The sequence below is a fragment of the Nycticebus coucang genome, chromosome 12 (assembly GCF_027406575.1).
Source record: "Nycticebus coucang isolate mNycCou1 chromosome 12, mNycCou1.pri, whole genome shotgun sequence".
Classification (NCBI taxonomy): Eukaryota; Metazoa; Chordata; class Mammalia; order Primates; family Lorisidae; genus Nycticebus; species Nycticebus coucang.
Genome location: NC_069791.1, coordinates 107,702,533 through 107,721,758, shown reverse-complemented (window position 1 = coordinate 107,721,758; position 19,226 = coordinate 107,702,533). Strand labels below are relative to the sequence as shown.

Here is a 19,226-nt window from a genome sequence, read left to right as displayed (position 1 = left end):
TTCGCATCTCCAGTCATGCACCATTGTGGCTGGCACCCATAGTCCCAGCTACTTGGGAGGCTGAGACAAGAGTATTGCTTAAGCCCAGGAATTTGAGGTTGCTGTGAGCTATGATGCTATGTTGTCACAAGGGTGACAAAATAAGACTCTGTCTCAAAAAAAAAAAAGAAAAGAAAAAAGATTTGGGGTTTTATGACTGTTTTGACTTGTCTTTGTTCTGACCTTTAGATTTATAATCAGTGCTTTAGATTTCTTTGGATATTAACTCATAAGTTCAAAGATACTTAATTTTTATTTTTAATTTTCTGTCATAGTTCATTATTAGGAGGGATCCATATGGCTTAATTTTGGGGCATTTTATAATATGTTGCTGACACTGAATTATAAGAATATCTTGATGCTATCATTGACAGCACTATGTAATTTCTGGTGAGCAATGTTGAACATTTGTGGGGTCTCAAGTTAATGTGACGAATATTCTTTTTTTTTTTTTTTGAAGACAGAGTCTGACTTTGTCACCCTTGGTAGGGTGCCATGGCATCACAGCTCACAGCAACCTCCAGCTCTTGGGCTTAAGTGATTCTCTTGCCTCTGCCTCCCAAGTAGCTAGGAATACAGGCGCCTGCCACAATGCCCCACTATTTTTAGGGTCTTGCTCTGGCTCAGGCTGGTCTTGAACCTGTGAGCTCAGGTAATCCACATGCCTCATCCTCCCAGTGCTGGAATTACAGGTGTGAGCCACCGCCCCTGGATGGAAGACATTTTTTTTTCTTTTCTTCTTCTTCTTTTTTTTTTTTAATTTTTTTTTTTTGAGACAGACTCTCAAGCTGTTGCCCTGGGTAGAGTGCCATGGCGTCACTGCTCACAGCAACCTCAAACTCTTGGGCTTAAGTGATACTCTTGCCTCAGTCTCCCAAGTATCTGGGACTATAGGCACCCGCCACAATGCCCAGCTATTATTTGGTTATAGTTGTCATTGTTGTTTGGTGGGCCTGGGCTGGATTTGAGCTGCCAGCCTCAGTGTATGTGGATGGCACCTTAGCCACTTGAGCTATAGGCGCCAAACCTTTTTTTTTTTTTTTTTTTGCAGTTTTTGGCTGGGGCCGAGTTTGAACCCAACACCTCCAGTATATGGGGCTGGTGCCCTACTCCCTGAGCCACAGGTGCCACCCTTTTTTTTTTTTTAATTATTTTGAGACAAGATTTTGCTCTTTGGCTTAGACTAGAGTGCAGTGATGTGATTAGCTTACTGTATCCTCAAACTCCTAGGCTCATACCTCTCTAGAAGCTGGGACTATAGACATGTACCACGATGCCTGGCTTGAAGATGTTCTAAGGAGAACGAGCCTCTTATTATTATCACCCCTCATCAAAAATGATGAAAAACTGTGGTATGACATAACCATCACAGACAGGTGTACATAATATTTTTTAAAAGTCACAATGACTATCGTCTCCAACAGAAAAGCAAGAAGGAGGCAACAGATGACAAAAACTATGTCCCATCTACATCTCATAAACTTCTGACCAATAAGAAAATCAAAATAATAAGGTTATCCTCACCCCACCTTCCCCGAAAGTTAAACAAGAAAAGGAGGGATATCATTACCCACTAGACAGGACTGTAGGGAAATGCTTAAAAGGCAAAGCATCATTTCTCAGAGACTGGGATGGTAATATAACTTCCAGTTCTAACAGCACCTTTGCGTCAACCATAAAACATTTGGTGCCTCAGTTTCTTCACTTGTAATTTGGAAATAACCGTCTAGTACATGAGCTACAGTTGTATTATTTAATGGGTGACATGTTAACATTGTACTACCATTTAAGCAATTCAAAATATATAATTTTAAAAATACAAGTAATTCCTGGCTCAATGCCCATAGCACAGTGGTTACAGTGCCAGCCACAGGCACCAAGGGTGGTGGGTTTGAACCCGGCCTGGGCCTGCTAAACAGCAATGACAACTGCAACAAAAATAGGGCGTTGTGGCAGGTGCCTATAGTCCCAGCTACTTGGGAGGCTGAGGCAAGTGAATCACTTAAGCCCTAGAGTTGGAGGTTGCTGTGAGCTGTGATGCCACAGCACTCTACTAAGGGCATCATAGTGAGACTCTGTCTCAAAAGAAAAAAAAAAAACAGACTGTTGGGCAAGGATAAGGTGGGCTGCCAGTTTGTGGTTGGGGAGTAGAGCAAGGGACTTGTCTGCTGAGGGATCTTACTAATATTTCATTGACTTCTTGTTTCTTTAGCCCTTGAACGATCACTACCCACTGCCCCCACCATCGTCACCGTTTATGGAGTGTTCAGTCGATGCCAAGTGCTATGCTGAGCACTTTATACACAATATAATTTCATCCTTGCAACATCCTCATGAAACCAATGTTACCCACTAAGGTTTAGAATGTTAAGTAACTTTCTGGAGGTCACTCAGCTACTGGATTTAGGAATCAATTTATTTGTGCTTCTCCGTATGCTCTTTTGTGATTAGCAGAACATACAGTTCTCCAAATGTATTAATATGATACAGTAATTATTCTCTCTATGCTCTTATTGTGCCTGCTGACTCACAGATGTCAATAAAAACTTGTTTTTCACTAAAATTTAACTCAGATACCAGTCGTAGCAGCCTCTACACATAGAAAAAAAGTGCCTGAGAATGAGGATCTGGGCTCTTTACCTTCCTTTTTTCTTCAGTTAAATTTGATTTCACAAATATGAAATAGCTAGCATCTATTTTTCAATCTTCCTTTAATCTTTCTTATTCACTCCCTGTGACTGATCCAAAGCTCCCTCCCTGGGTGACTAGAGAGATGAGGGGTTAAAGCAAGTGGTCAGGGAAGTACAGTAAAGATGTAAGAGAATTTATCCGGAATCCACTGTGGGATAGATAACCAGGATCTGTGAAATGTGTGTGGTCTTATCACTGAGTCGTCATTTGGAAGTTAATTGATCAAAACCCATGATGGTGCTTGGAAAACAATGGTTAGGGTTAGATATGGACACACTGAAAAGTAACAACTTCTGAGAATTAAGCATTATCCTTTCTAAAATTATTTCATAAATAAGACTGGGTGTAGTGGCTCACGCCTGTAATTCCAGCACTCTGGGAGGCCAATGCCGGTGGATTGTATGAGCTGACAGTTCAAGACCAGCCTGAGCAAGAGTGAGACCTCCATCTCTAAAATAGCCAGGCATTGTGGTGGGCGCCTGTACTCCCAGCTACTAGAGAGGCTGAAGCAAGAGGATTGCTTAAGCCCAAGAGTTTGAGGTTGGTGTGAGCTGTGATGCCAAAGTGCTCTATGGAGGGTGACAAAATGAGACTCTGTCTCAAAAAAAAAAAATTATTTCATAATTATTGCAAATTCCCAATCATTACAAACGTGCCTATAATCTAGAAGAAGAAGTCAGGTAACCTCTGTCTAGAAAACCCTCCCTTTCCGCTTGGCACCTGTGGCACAATGGTTACAGTGCCAACCACATACACCAGGGGTGGCGGGTTTGAACCTGGCTGGGGCCAGCTAAACAACATCAACTGCAACAACAACAAAAAAAGGCTGGGCATTGTGGTAGGTGCCTGTAGTCCCAGCTACGTGGGAGGCTGAGGCAAGAGAATCACTTAAGCCCAAGAGTTTAAGGTTGCTGTGAGCTGTGATGTCACAGCACTGGTGGGCAACAAAGTAAGACTCTGTCTCAACAACAACAACAAAAATTTAAAAAAGTAAACTGAAAAGAGGGGATCAGAATACTCAAGACCAAAGTGTAACAAAGGTGGTATTATTTATTTTGGGTATTATTTATTTTGACACTTGGGTGCAGGTGGGCTAAGATCTAAAGGATGTTAGTGGGAGTTTAGGGAGAGAGACTGTTCTTATCTAGCCGGCCAGGGGAGAACTGGTTATTATCAAGGACCACCCAACTGTTGTTCTTATCTGGATGCCAGAGATGCTATCATGATTCTCCTGGCAAGTTCTTTCTTCTTCTCCTTCTCCTTATTTTTTTTTTTGAAACAAGAGTCTCACCTTTTCACCCTGGGTAGAGTGCCATGGTGTCACAGCTCACAGCAACTTTCAACTCTTGGGCTTAGGCAATTCTCTTCCCTCAGCCTCCTGAGTAGTGGGACTAAAGGCATCTGCCACAGCACTTGGCTATTTTTTGTTGCAGTTTGGCTGGGGCTGTTCAAACTCGCCACCCTCAGTATATGGGGCCAGCCCCCTACTCACTGAGCCGCAGGTGGCACCATGGCAAGTTCTTCTATTTTTTTTTTTTTTTTTGAGACAGAGTCTCAGTCTTGGTAGAGTGCTGTGGCATCACAGTTCACAGCAACCTCCAGGTCTTGGGCTTAGGCGATTCTCCTGCCTCAGCCTCCTGAGCAGCCGGGACTACAGGTACCTGCCACAATGCCTGGCTGTTTTTTTTGTTGCAGTTTGGCTGGGACTGGTTTTGAACCCACCACCCTCGGTATATGGGGCCAGTGCCCTACTCTCTGAGCCACAGGTGCCACTGAGCAAGTTCTTGAAATCAGAGTGTCAGCATATTTCTCTCCGGTGGGTCTGTAATTGGGCCAGTGCAAGGATCAGCCTGCAGCTTGCCTCTGTTATCTGAGTTATGTCCAGCTGTAACAGACTCTCACAGAATAGCTTTTCAAGATGGAGTTAGTTTGGCCAACCTGGTAATGAACCCCTCTGTCCACTAACTCTAGATGGTCTTACCCAATCAAAGTTTAACTAAAGGAAGTCTCTTGCTGAACTCTTCCTTCCAGCTTGGTCAGGTGCCTCAGACCACAGTGTAACTAGGTGCCACACTGTCTGGAACTTGTGGAACTGGACATTGTGGGGCAGTAGCTATGGTGACGCTAATCATCCTGCACAGACCAGCAGACAAGAACATCTAGGAAAACACAGGAAGGTCTATACTGGAATAGGTTTGATTTACTTCACAAGTGGTTTCCACTGCCCCTCTTTGTAGTTGGAGCTTTTTATCGTTTGTCATTAAAGTCTTTGTTTTGTGCCACTTGTCCAGTTCATTCTGGATATCATCAAGAACCCACTGACATTTTCTTTTCACACCATCCAATGTCTAGGAAAACAATATTTAAACTTCACTTTTACTCCCAGGTTGTGAAAAGTGAGTTAAGATGGCTGCAGTGTGGTCAAAGGACTCCCAGAGATGGAGGAATGGAGAGATAAGATAAGGCAAGTATAGTAAAATGCTGATTATAGAAAGTAGGTGATAAGCATATGGGTATTCACTTAAAAAATGTTTACAATTAGGTTGGGCAAGGTGGCTTATGCCTATAATCCCAGCACTCTGGGAGGCTGAGGCCTGAGCTGAGGAATTTGAGACCAACCTGGGCAAGAGTGAGACTGGGTGATTTGGCTTAGGTGACATTTTTGATCATTTTTTGAGACAGAGTTTCACTCTGGTGCCCTGAGTGTTTTCCAACCTTTTTTTATCTCATGGCACACCTAAGCCTTTAGCTAAATTTCCATGGCACACTTAAATTATGTTGATCAAGAAAAAGAGTTAAAATTAAGAATATATTTACTGGGTGGTACCTGTGGCTCAGTGGATAGGGTGCCGGCCCCATATACGGAGGGTGGCGGGTTCGAGCCTGGCCCCCGCCAAACTGCAACAAAAAATAGTCAGGTATTGTGGAGGGCACCTGTAGTCCCAGCTACTCGGGAGGCTGAGGCAAGAGATAAGCACAGGAGTTGAAGGTTGCTGTGAGCCGTGATGTCACTGCACTCTACGGAGGGGTGATAAAGTGAGACTCTATCTCTAAAAAAAAAAGAAAAGAAAAAAGACTGTATTTACTGTACTTAGAACTTCTTTCAAAAATAATTTAATTAGGCTCAGTGCCTGTGGCTTAGCGGCTAGGGTGCCAGCCACATACACCAGAGCTGGTGGGGTTTGCACATGGGCCGGACCTGCCAAACAACAATGACAACTACAACAAAAACATAGCTGGGTGTTGTGGCCGCCTCCTGTAGTCCTGCTACTTGGGAGGTTGAGGCAAGAGAATCCCTTAGGCCCAAGAGTTTGACGTTGCAGTGAGCTGTGACACCAAGGCACTGTACCGAGGGCGACATAGTGAGACTCAGTCTCAAAAACAAAACAAAAAATTAATCTTTGTATTGTTGCTTGTTTGTTTTTGTTTTTTTAACTTTATTTTATGTACATGTGTTGTCCATCTGTGTATGTATTGAATTAGCTTGGTTTCAGGGGCGGCGCCTGTGGCTCAGTGAGTAGGGCGCCGGCCCCATATGCCAAGGGTGGCGGGTTCAAACCCAGCCCCGGCCAAACTGCAACAAAAAAATAGCCGGGCGTTGGCGGCGCCTGTGGCTCAAGGAGTAGGGCGCCGGTCCCATATGCCGGAGGTGGCGGGTTCAAACCCAGCCCCAGTCAAAAACCAAAAAAAAAAAAAAAAAAAAAAATAGCCGGGCATTGTGGCGGGCGCCTGTAGTCCCAGCTACTCAGGAGGCTGAGGCAAGAGAATCACGTAAGCCCAAGAGCTGGAGGTTGCTGTGAGCCGTGTGACGCCACAGCACTCTACCGAGGGCAGTAAAGTGAGACTCTGTCTCTACAAAAAAACAACAACAACAGCTTGGTTTCTTTCATGGCGTCCCCCTGGATAATCCCTTCGAGGAAGATTACTTAGTCCAACTTAACGAACCCGAGGTCCTTCGGTACCGACGGAAGCGCTGGCTGCACATATTCAGGCCGTAATTCCGGATCAGACGGCGCCGGTTTGAGCAGGCGCGGCAAGACCGAGAACCCTGGCCGAATTTTCGCGGGTGGCTCCAGTAGAGCTGCTGGTGCCCCATCTTGCTTTCAGGAGTGCAACGAGGCAAAAGGAAGGGAAAATTAATCATTAAAAATTTTTTCCAGCGCGCCGGGCGCGGTGGCTCACGCCTGTAATCCCAGCACTGTGGGAGGCTGAGGAGAGAGAATCGCTTGAGCTCAGGAGTTCGAGACTCGCTTGAGCAACAGTTAGACTCCGACTCATGAAAAAACTGGAAAAACCCAGCCGGGTGCCGCAGCGAGCGCCTGTAATCCCTGCGGCTTCCGGAGGCTGAGGCAGCGGGGTGCCCGCAGCCGGAGTCTGGGGTTACGGTGAGCTACCACGCCCACTGCACTCTGCTCAGGGGCATAGGGTGCGACCCTGTCTCAACAACAACAACAAAAAAAGTAAAGAAATAAAAACTAAGCAACGAAATAAAATTTTTAAAAAGCCAAAAAAATAAAAATAAAAATAAAAAATAAATTAAAAGTTTTTCTGGTGCATCAGTTGAAAATCATTGCTCTAACTCTTAACATAGATGAGCTTACTCCCCTTTCCCAGCCTGGTGAGGGGGAGCTGTTAGTATTCCCATTTTACAGGTGAGGAGACTGAGGCCAGTGAAGCTGACTGCAGCCCATGTGCTTGACTCCTCTGCACCTCTGGTGCATGGCTGTGTCCTTCTCGTGTGACACTCTCACTCCCAAAACTCTCCCCTCTCCACTGAAACATCCCTGTACTGAGCCTCAAACCCTTGCTCCCCAATCTCTGTCCAGGCTGTTCTGAAATCAAAGACACTACTCTTCTCTCCATAAGGCATGCCCATGAAGGTTGCTCTCTGATGCTTCCAGGCTGCTGTGGAGTGCACAGAAAGGCCACTCAGTCCCCTGAGCCCCAAGTCCATGGCAGTCCTTCCAGGGACCTTTCTAAAGTGCAGACCCCCAGGGCTCCACCCTGACTTCTGGAATCACAGTTGACCAAGTTGGAACCAGGATTTGTACTTAAAATAAAAAATCCCCGTCCATGAGGGAGGGATGTGGTTCTGGAAGACACTGTGGCTTCCCTCTGCTCAGACTGTGTAGATAACAGCTGGACCCTGGCCTGTTTGTCCCCTGTGGTCCCCACTCCCGCGCTGCCAGGGTCTCTGTGCACACCAGGCACCGGCTGGCTGTGGTCCTTAGCCGTGTGCCCTTGCCCTCTGCCTGCAGGTTACCCCACGCTGCAGGCCGTCCAGGCCACCATGATCCTGTCCACCATTCTCTGCTGCGTGGCCTTCCTCATCTTCCTGCTCCAGCTCTTCCGTCTCAAGCAGGGCGAGAGGTTTGTCCTGACCGCCATCATCCAGCTAATGTCCTGTAAGTGTGACGACTGGCTTCCTGGACCCAGCAGTCCCTCCCATCCATCCAGGAGGGAGGCGGGGGAGGGCTGCCCTGAGGACTTGGAAGGGAGAGGTCGGCTGGCGAGGAGGCAGGACATTTTATACTGGGGAGTTGGTGGCATGTTTCATATTCAGGAGTTTGGATTTAGGGGGTCAGGGAAGGCACCTGGGAGCCTGGGAGGGGTCGCAGGGTGAGTAGGGGTTGATGTCCCCAATGTGCTGTCCTGGTACGGGGCAGGGGGAGTTGGGGGACAGCATGAGTATGAGAGGGGGGAGTATGGAGATGGGGAGCACAGTGGGAGGTGGCCACACCCAGAGGGTCTGTAGGCCTTGTTGAGGATTTGGCATCTTTGTCCTAAACCAGTGAGAAGCCATCAACAGGGTTCAGGCTGGTGGGTGACAGATGCACCCACTTTGGTCCAGGCTACTGAAGGTAAAGAGATGAACAGGACTCGGCCTTAACCCTGGAGGAATTTAGAGAAAGCAGACATCTCAGAGTGCTTTTTTCTGCTTAGGAATTTTAGCAAGGCTGAAACCAGATGAAGTGACACTGTGAGCATTTGTTGCTGTTATTCCTCAGTGATTTTTTTCTTTTTTTTTGAGACAGAGTTTCATGTTGTCGCCCTTGGTAGAGTGCTGTGACATCATAGCTCACAGCAACTTCCAGCTCTTGGGCTTAGGTGATTCTCTTGCCTCAGCCTCCAAAGTAGCTGGGACTATAGGTGCCTGCCACAACACCTGGCTATTTTTTTTTTTTTGTTGTTGGTTGCAGTTGTCATTGCTCTTTAACAGGCCGGGGCTGGGCTCTACCCCACCAGCCTTGGTGCACATGGCTGGCACCCTCCTTACTAAGCTACAGGTGCAGAGCCTCAGTGATGGTTTAAAACTTTCCAATGATGAAAACACAGAAGCCCTTCCATGGCTTTCCAATCAGGAATGAGTGGATAGCTTGCAGAAGGCAAGAAATCTGGTAGGCTAGAGGCAAGTCCAAACCTGCCATGCCCTTGGGACAGCCCTCAAGGAGTGTCACCAGCAAACTGGGGTGACAGCTTGTTCCGGTTTGCCTGGGAATGTCTCTGTTTTAAAACTGACAGTCTCCTCCTATCCCAGGAAACCCTTGGTCTGGGACAAAGTGGGACAGGTGGTTACATTCAGCATCCCCTTCCCCTGGAGCTCTGTCGTTGACTGACAGCGCACTCCCAGCCTCCAGGCACTGGCTGAGAATGAAAGTGTTTTCAGCTGGAAAGACTCTGGAAAGTCACATCATCCTGAGTCCATGACAGTCCCTCCAGGGAACTTTCTAACGTCCACACCCCTGGGTTCCCACCCAGGCCTCTTAAATCAGGGGTTGCCAGGGCCTTAAGGGTTTGTGCTTCCATCCATGAGCCAAATGTTTTGAGACCAATGATCCAAATCAGATGAGGCCAAAAGAGGGACCATGACTTGCCCCAGGACTCCCAGGGAGGGGGTGCCTGCAACCTCCTTTACTTCTTTTTTATCCCCCAGTTAGAGGCATAGACATCCCCCACTTGCCCCATTAAAGGCAATTGAATTCTGTCACTTAGCTTAGGGGAGACTTGGGGAGTTAATAACTGAAGCTCATTTTCTGTTACTATTTATATTTGTCTGTTTTTTTGTTGTTGTTGTTGTTGTTGTTTTGTTTTTTGGCCGGAACTGGTTTTGAACCCACCACTTCCGGCATATGGGGCCGGAGCCCCACTCCTTTGAGCCACAGGCTCTAAACAGTTGCAGAGGCCGGCGGTGCCACGCCACCGCGGAGGGCGCTGAGCAAGCCGAGCTAGCGGAGCGAGGCTTTGGGATCCGGGCGCGCGTGGAGGCTGCGCTGGCGGCCGCCTGAGGGCAGCAGGGCGAACTGACCCGGCGACCTCGCGCATCCCTGGAGCCACCAGGCGTCCACGGCACCGGGCGAAGACGGGCACTCAGCAGAAGGACCACACGCTGCTTCAGGAGGGTGTGGGGGCACGGTTGGTGCTATTTTCACTTGTCCACTAGAAGACATTAAGTCACAGTTGCGGTCTTCGAGATGAGCTTTCCGCACTGTCTGCTATCCTCAGGTTCATCTGGGGACCATTAGTGGAGCTGGAATGGTGAGACCAACATCTGTGACACCTGGACTCTTTCACGTTCTGAATTCAATTTTGGAGGAGGGACCAAAGTCACTTTTTAGAGCAGTGGTTCTCAACCTTCCTAATGCCGTGACCCTTTAACACAGTTCCTCATTTTGTGGTGACCCCCAACCATACAGTTATTTTCATTGCTACTTCATAACTGTAATTTTGCTGCTGTTATGAATCATAATGTAAATATCTGATATGCAAGATGGTCTTAGGTGAGCCCTGTGAAAGGGTCGTTCGACCCCCAAAGGGGTCACGACCCACAGGTTGAGAACCTCTGTTTTAGAGGCTTGGGTCCAAATTTGGTTGGAGTTGCACCATCAAGGGCTGTGTACATTGCATGTTACTCCAAAGCCAAAGAGCAATTTAACGGCATTTTTTGCCTTACAGCAATATTGTGCATATTTTCTCAGTGGCCTTGGCAGTTTTTATCTCAAATTCCTTAATGAATCCTATATGGGTCGTTAAAACCCGGATGCAGCTAGAACTGAGGGGCTCCAAGCAAAGGAACACACTCTAGTGCGCTGGCTAGGTCTACCAGACAGAGGGCATTGGCGGCTTCTACAGAGGATTAACTGCCTGTATGCTGGGATTTCAGAAACTATAATCTGTTTTGCTATTTATGAAAGTTTAAAGAAATACCTGAGGCTTGGCGCCTGTAGCTCAGGCTAAGGTACCAGCTACATGCACCAGAGCTGGAGGATTCGAATCCAGCCCGGGCCTGCCAAACAACAATGACAACTACAACCAAAAAATAGTTTGAGGTTGCTGTGAGCTGTGACTCCATGGCACTGTGAGACTGTTTGTGGGGGACGGGGTGGAGGAGGAGAGTTTGGTGTCTCAGTAGCAATTTAACATGGCTAAGGGTCAGGGACCGGGTGTGGTGGCTCACTCATGTAATCCTAGCACTGTGGGAGGCTGAGGCAGGTGGATTGCCTGAGCTCACAAGTTCCAGACCAACCTGAGCCACAGCGAGACTCCATCTCTAAAAATAGCCAGGCATTGTGGTGGGCACCTGTAATCCCAGCTACAGTGAGAGCTGAGGCAAGAGAATCTCTTGAGCCCAAGAGTTTGCGGTTGCTGTGAGCTATGATGTCATGGCACTCTACCAGAGGTGACAAAGTGAGACTCTGTCTCGAGAAAAAAAAAAAAAAAGAAGGGCAGTGCCTGTGGCTCAGTAAGTAGGGCGCCGGCCCCATATGCCGAGGGTGGCGGGTTCAAACCCAGCCCCGGCCAAACTGCAACAAAAAAATAGCCGGGCGTTGTGGCGGGCACCTGTAGTCCCAGCTGCTCAGGAGGCTGAGGCAAGAGAATTGCTTAAGCCCAAGAGTTAGAGGTTGCTGTGAGCTGTGTGATGCCACGGCACTCTACCAAGGGCGGTACCGTGAGACTCTGTCTCTACAAAAAAAAAAAAAAAAAAGAAGAAGAAATTTAATAGTAATCTGCGTCCTGGGTCATCCAATATTTTTGTTCTTTTTAACTTTTCTACATCAAAAATCTTATTTTAAAAATATTTAGCTAGACTCGGAGTCCATAGCATAGTGGTTACAGCGCAGCCACATACACTGAGGCTGGCAGGTTCAAACCTGTCCTGGGCCAGCTAAACAACAATGACAACTGCAACAAAAAAATAGCTGGGTGTTATGGCAGATGCCTGTAGTCCCAGCTACTTGGGAGGCTGAGACAAGAGAATGGCTTAAGCCCTAGAGCTTGAGGTTGCAGTGAGCTGTGATGCCACAGCACTCTACAAGGGTCACGTAATAAGACTCTGTCTCAACAACAACAACAACAACAAAATATTTAGCTAGACTAGAAAAAGATACTAAGTTTGGTTTTGCAACCGCTTTATTTAATTTGAATGATCCAGAGACAAGTAACTATATTAGACAGGGAGAATAATTATTCCTCTCCAATGAACATCAAAGATTCATCACCAAAAGAAAAAAATTACCTGATGTTGTGTCCTTGACAAATAAACTTTGGAAAGATAATTGAGCATATTCATCTACATCAGGAAAGTACCTTCATCCAAATAACTCTTTTGTACAATGTGAATTCATGATCTATTTCTCATTTGAAAGTGTTGGGGTTTCAGGGAAACTTGCCCTTTCCCCCTTGGTTGGTTCACTGAAAAGATCAACTCACAGTTATGGTAGATTAGTAAGAGAAAGATTTATTTCCAAATACCATGCGCATGGGGGGACCATAAGAGTGATTTCCCAAAGTCCCAGTGATAGTCAGTGGCTTTTAAAGATCCTTTTAGAAGGAGGGGCTAGAGAAACTGGAAAGTATAGGTGTAGTAAGTGGTTGCTAAAAGGAGGATGGGTAGATGGAGGGAAACAGATTGACTAGCAAATTAACCTGAGAGACAGGTATTGTGCTTCAAGTGACCTTAGGCCCGGGCTATTAACATGTGATAAGGAGTCTAGAAGTCCTTTAAGATTTTAGGTTGATAGAGGAAAGTCTTCATTTAGAGTTTCCTGATTATCAATAGCCTTCAATTCAAAATAATCCTTATACCAAGGAATCATATTTTGGGCTGAAATTTTCTTAGCTCCTTCATTCCTCTCGTCCAGAACTTCCCTAGAAGTTTCACACATTAAGAGCTGAGTTGGTAACTGTGGAGAAAGAGAGCTGGTTAATAATTTAGTTATAAGATGCTTGAAAAGAGATATAGGAACATAAATTAGAATGAAAATGAATAAGCAGGAAAGAACAGATCTGAGCACATTTCCCCATACCCCATTAAACCAGTCTCCCATTCTTGGGAAGAGGTCAGTCCAAGAGAATGGTTTCGCTTCATTAATCTGATGAAGAATGTTTATCTTGTCCTTTAAGAGATGTAGATCAGGCTTGGCGCCTGTGGCTCAAGCGGCTACGGGGCCAGCCACATACACCTGAGCTGGCGGGTTCGAATCCATCCAGTCCAAACCCACCAAACAATGAATGATGGCTGCAACCAAAAAATAGCCAGGCATTGTGACAGGTGCCTGTAGTCCCAGCTACTTGGGAGGCGGAGGCAGGAGACTCGCTTGAGTCCAGGAGTTGGAGGTTGCTGTGAGCTGTGATGCTACAGCACTCTACCCAGGGCAACAGCTTGAGGCTCTGTCTCCAAAAAGAAAAAAAAAAAGAGAGAGATATGTAGAACAGTCTCTATTTGTCCTGATTGATTTACATAAAAACAATATTTTCCCCTAATAACAGCACAAGCTTCTCCTTGTTAAGCTGTCAAGGCATCCAGTATGCGGTGATTTTTGAATTACAACAGATGCTAGGCTGTTAATTTCTGTTTGAAGTGTTCCCAATGCCCGCATGGTGATGTTGAGCTCTTGCTCTATTACCCTGGAGAGATTCATGACTGCTCTTTCAATTTCGTAAGTTCCGATTTTGGGGTAAAGGATTCTGAGCATTGAAAAGAACTTTGAGTTATGACATGGCATACGTGGGGATTTTTTTATAATATTTTTATAATGTTATAGAGTTTGATCACAATAGTGTTCCAGGATATCACCTAGAAAAGATCCAGCATCATTATGGTTTTCGATGAAGAAGGGAAATTTCTTTTCTAGAGATTTTACCTGAACAAAAGACAGTTTTTCTGTGTCCAATTATCTCTCCAGGAGGTGAAGTTGGAAGTTGCTTCTTCTCTGGCTGTGGATGCCACATCTTCTCATTTGACCATTTTTCCAGATTGGCAGACACTCACATCAGCAGAGATAACAATGAATTCAGGTTCCTTTGAACGATCTAGATGTTGACATAACCAGCAATCAGATTGATTAGTTAGTGTGGCCAGGATTTGAAAGACTGGTGCGAAGGGGTGCTGGGTCTGAGCTTGACCTGCGGGGAAAAGTAGTAAGGGTTAGTAAGAGTAAGGCATAGTTTGAAAGAAGAGCCATAGTGGAAGATAAAAAGAAGAGAGAATGGGATAGAGTGAGGCAATCTTCACTCAGCTTCCAATGTGTTACCTTCTGAGAGTGGAGAGGGATGCTTACAGGAAAAAGTGTTCAAGAATGACTACTGGGGAGTTTAAAGGTAAGGAATAGAGATTTAAATGAGGTTTCATGGGAACAGCTGTCTACTTCATGGAGTCGTCTACTTCAGGGGTCTGGGGCCTGGCCCTGGAAATCCTTACTTTCAGGTCACCTGTAGTGGTCGTCTTCCAACTGTCTCGTGTGAATCCAGGAGGGCTTTTCCTTTACTTTTTTTTTTTTTTTTTTTTATTGTTGGGGATTCATTGAGGGTACAATAAGCCAGGTTACACTGATTGCAATTGTTAGGTAAAGTCCCTCTTGCAATCATGTCTTGCCCCCATAAAGTGTGACACACACCAAGGCCCCACCCCCCTCCCTCCGTCCCTCTCTTTTCCTTTACTTTTATGGCGGTATAGGTGGTTAGCAGTACTTTATAAGGGCCTTCCCAGCAGGGTGACAGTGCATGTTTTCTTCTAAAAACTTTGATATATACACAATCTCCTGGCTGAAAGGGATGGCGAGGCTTGTCAGTTGGCGGAAGCCATTCTCTTTTCACCTGGTGATGATAAGCTCCACGTACATTAGTTAGTGCCTGTATATAGCCGGTCATGGTATCAAATTGTTCACTCAGATCCCTATACTTTCCAGGCAGCCCAGGAGGTTTAGAGGTACCAGTAGACACAAGGCGACCAAACACCATTTCAAGGGGTGTTAATTCGTGTCTTCTATTTGGGGTATTATGGATTTTTATAAGGGCCAGAGGTAAATGCTTCTGGCCATTTAAGTCCAATGTCTTGACATATTTTTGCCAACGTTCTCTTTATGTCTAGGTTTTTACATTCTACCTGTCCTGAGGCTTGAGAGTGATACGGGTTATGAAATTTTAATGAGTACCCTAGAGCCTTTGCAAGTAGCTGATTTATTTCTGCTGTGAAATGTGTCCCTTGATCTGATTCAATCCATAAGGATATACCAAATGGAGGAATAATTTCAGCTACCAATTTCTTTACTACTGTTGTAGCATCTGCATGCCTGGTTGGGTAACATTCAGTCCATCCACTAAACATATGGACAATAACTAAGCAATGAAAGAAGCCTAAAGCTGGAGGTAAATCTATAAAATCAATTTGGAGTGCTGCAAAAGGCAATGCAGGTCTTTAGGGGCTCCCTAAAGAGTATTTGTCCCCACCAGAGATTTGGTGAGATTTACAAATAGTACACTGGGAAATAATTTGGTTAGAGATTTTGTAGATTCCAGGGCAGTACCAACTACCTTTTAGTTCTTTAATTACCCCCCCGTTTGCACATAAGTCCCATTTGGTGGGAGATAAGTGCAAGCCAAAAAGTTAAAAGAAAGGGAGTACGGGGTGTTCATTTGGTTCAAAATATAATCCATTTGATAATTGTTTAGCACCATTATGTGTCCATTTATCTTTTTCAGACTGTGGAGTATTAATCTGATGATTAATGATGCCAGATAAGGATAAGGGGAGGGTAATAAGTTGAATGGAAAAAGGATAAGGGGGGGCCTTTTTGGTGGCATGTTTTGTAGCTCTGCCTGCTCTTTCATTTCCTAAAGATACAGGATCTGTTTCTTTAGTGTGGGCCAGGCGACGAGCAATAGCAACCTCAGAGGTGAGGTGAATGACTTGTAATAGGGAAGCAATTATAGGTCCATTTGCGTTAGGGGTGCCAGCTGATGTTAAGAAACCACGAGACTTCCAAATCGTGCCAACTGCAAGACAGACTCCAAAGGCATATTTGGAGTCTGTGTAAATCATGGCAGTTTTTCCTTCTGCCAATGTGTAGACTCTAGTGAGAACTGCAAGTTCAGTAGCTTGTGCTAATTTTATAGTAGGTAGGGAGTATGCTTCCAGGGTTTCATGTGGGGAAACTATAGCATAACCAGCTATTATACCACCTTTGAAATTGAGAGAACCAGACCAACACCATCTTAAGGGTTCAGCCATTTTGGCTTCCGTCAGCCATTTTGTTCAAAACTGATGAGTCACCGTGAATTGCTGGTTTTTGTACCTTGAGTCATTGGCGTCCAGTCAGAAACTGCCTTCTGGAATGGGCCATATGGCAGGACCAGGGGCAACCAATCCAGAAGCAATCCCTTTGTTTAACTTGTATATGCCTACTTTGCTGTGCTAGCCTATAAAAATACCCTTGTTCCAGAGCTCAGGGCTCCTGGCTTGGATTTGTTGTAGCGGAGACCCCGGGAGCCCAAGCTTGAGCTTGCAATAAAATGGCTCTTTTGCTTTTGTATCGGACTCAGCTCTCCTGGTGGTCTTTGTGGGGAATTTCGAGAACTGGGCACAACAAAATCACATTTGCAAGAACTATCACAAAAAAAAGAGTTAAGCCTGGGTTGTCTAAAGGAATGTTTGAGAGATCTTCCTGTGGTTTTGAAACGTAATCAACAGCTGTAAGGCAATCGTGTGGGATGGAGTGGGGGTCTCCATCATCGGGGAGAGGTAGGAGTGTAGCTGCATTTAAGGCGTTACAATGGTATAAGATAATGGAGGGGATGTTGGTAGGGCTTGTTCATAGGTGGTCTGTTGTCTAGTAGAGAGGTGCTGAGTTTTGTGGACTTGTAGGAGAGCAGACGCAGCATAGGGAACATATAGATGAATAGCGGAAACTCATGTGAGGGTGCTTGCTGGCTTTGTCAATCAGGGTGGCAGCTGCTGCTACTGCACTTAGGCATGAGGGCATGCCAGCGGCCACGGGATCTAACTGACATGAGAAATACACTATAGGACGGATTTGAGAGGAAAAAGGCTGTCCTAAAATACCAGCAGCAATTTCATTGTTTTTCATGGCAATATAGATGGAAAGGTTTATCAAAATTGGGTAAACTTAGAGCAGAGGCGTGGATAATGCTAATTTAAGAGTTTTTAAAGAATCTAATGCCTCTGGGGGCCAGTGCATAGGTTCTTGGACACTGTTAGGAAGGAGGGAATATAATGATTCAGGGAGGACAGAAAAATTAGGAATCCATTGGTGGCAGTAGCCAGCTGCTCCTAGAAATTTTCATAGTTGTTTTTTTGTTTTGGGAAGGGGGATAGACAAAATTGACTCAAGGTGTTTTGGGGTGAGTTTTTGAGTGCCTTGAGATATTTTATGTCCTAAGTAAGTAACAGTGGTCTGTACCCACGGGAGTTTAGACTTAGAGGCTTTATGATCTTTCTTAGCTAGAGCTTTTAAAAGAATGAGAGAGCCTGTGGCTCAGTGAGTAGGGCGCTGCCCCCATATACCAAGGGTGGCGGGTTCAAACCCAGCCCCGGCTGAACAGCAACCAAAAAATAGCCGGGTGTTGTGGCGGGTGCCTGTAGTCCCAGCTGCTCGGGAGACTGAGGCAAGAGAATCGCGTAAGCCCAAGAGTTAGAGGTTGCTGTGAGTCCTGTGACGTCATGGCACTCTACTGAGGGCGGTAAAGTGAGACTCTGTCTCTACAAAAAAAGAAAAATGAGAGAGTCTAAGAGAGCACCTTGTTTAGTTTGATTACAGAGTAGAAGATCATCAATGTATTGAACTAGAGTGGACCCATGCTTAAAGGTTATAGATCAGCCTTGAGAATTTGAGAGAACATTGAGGGAGATTCACAGTATTCTTGGGGCATTCGGGTCCAAGTTAATTGTCTACCTCTGAAGGTAAATGCAAAGAGAAATTGTGAGTCAGGGTGTAAGGGAATTGAAAAGAAAGCTGAGCAGAGATCAATTACTGTAAACCAGGCTGCATTAGCAGGCATGGAGGTAAGTACTGTAGCTGGATTAGGAATAACAGAGTGTCAAGGGATTACACGGGAATTTCTGGCTCTCAGATCTTGTACAAACCAGTAGAGCTGGTCTCCATCTGAATTAAATTTTCCTTCCTTTTTTCCTGGTAGAATTGGGGTGTTACAGGGTGAGGTAGTGAAAATGAGTACTCCCTGCTGTAGAAGGGAGTCTATTGTAGGTTCAATTCCCCATTCTGCATCTCGTGAGAGGGGTTACTGAGCTACTGAAGGAAAAGGTTTGTTTTTTTCCCCCCAAGAGATGCTTACAGGCTGTGTGCTTAGTAGTAATCCAACTTCATTTACATGTTTTGCCCAAAGACTGTCCGGGACATCCTTTAGGATTGTGTCATTATGGGGATTTAAAGAATGTGTTTCTATTAAGGACAGTAAGAAGTTTGGAATTTAATATGAGGGTAGAGAAATAAAGATACCATTTTCATTACATTGTAAGGTAGCATTAAATTTACATAAAAGATCTCAACCACAAAGGTTTGTTAGTGAAGAATCAGATATTAGAAAGGCATGGTGAGACTCGGCACCCATACACAGTGGTTACGGCACCGGCCACATACACTGAGGCTGGCGGGTTTGAACCCAGCTCGGGACAACTAAAACAACAGTGACAACAATAACAAAAAAGTTGTGGTGGGCACCTGTAGTCCCAGCTGCTTGGGAGTCTGAGGCAAGAGAATCACTTAAGCCCAAGGGTTTGAGGTTGCTGTGAGCTGTGACACAATAGCACTCAAATGAGGGCGACATAGTGAGACCCTGTCTCAAAAAAAAAAAAAAAGAAAGAAAGAAAGAAAGAAAGAAAGGCATAGTGAGTATTTAGAGGACCTAGAGATACAGGAGTAACTTGAGAGATAGGTAATGAAATAGGCTGTCCAGAGATTCCAGTAGCTTGAATAGAATTAGAGGTGAGAGGTAGAGACAATTCTTCTGATTGAATGGTAGAAAATGTTACACTAGTTAATTAAAAATTCCAGTTCCCGGGCGGTGCCTGTGGCTCAAGGAGTAGGGTGCCGGTCCCATATGCCGGAGGTGGTAGGTTCAAACCCAGCCCTGGCCAAAAACCACACACACACACAAAAAAAGAATAAAAATTCCAGTTCCCGATCCTCTATTGTAAGTTTAATGGTGGGGTCTGTGGTGCAACTGAGGATCAGCTGTCCCTG

General features: G+C 45.5%; 1 protein-coding gene and 1 pseudogene across 1 annotated transcript in view; both read right to left on the bottom strand.

Moving 5' to 3' along the window:
* ATF7IP2 (activating transcription factor 7 interacting protein 2) overlaps nucleotides 1-19,226 on the bottom strand; it is a 243,054-nt gene that overhangs the window by 57,653 nt on the left and 166,175 nt on the right. The gene's annotated exons all lie outside the window — the stretch shown is intronic.
* LOC128561765 (40S ribosomal protein S29-like) lies at nucleotides 6,657-6,839 on the bottom strand (annotated as a pseudogene).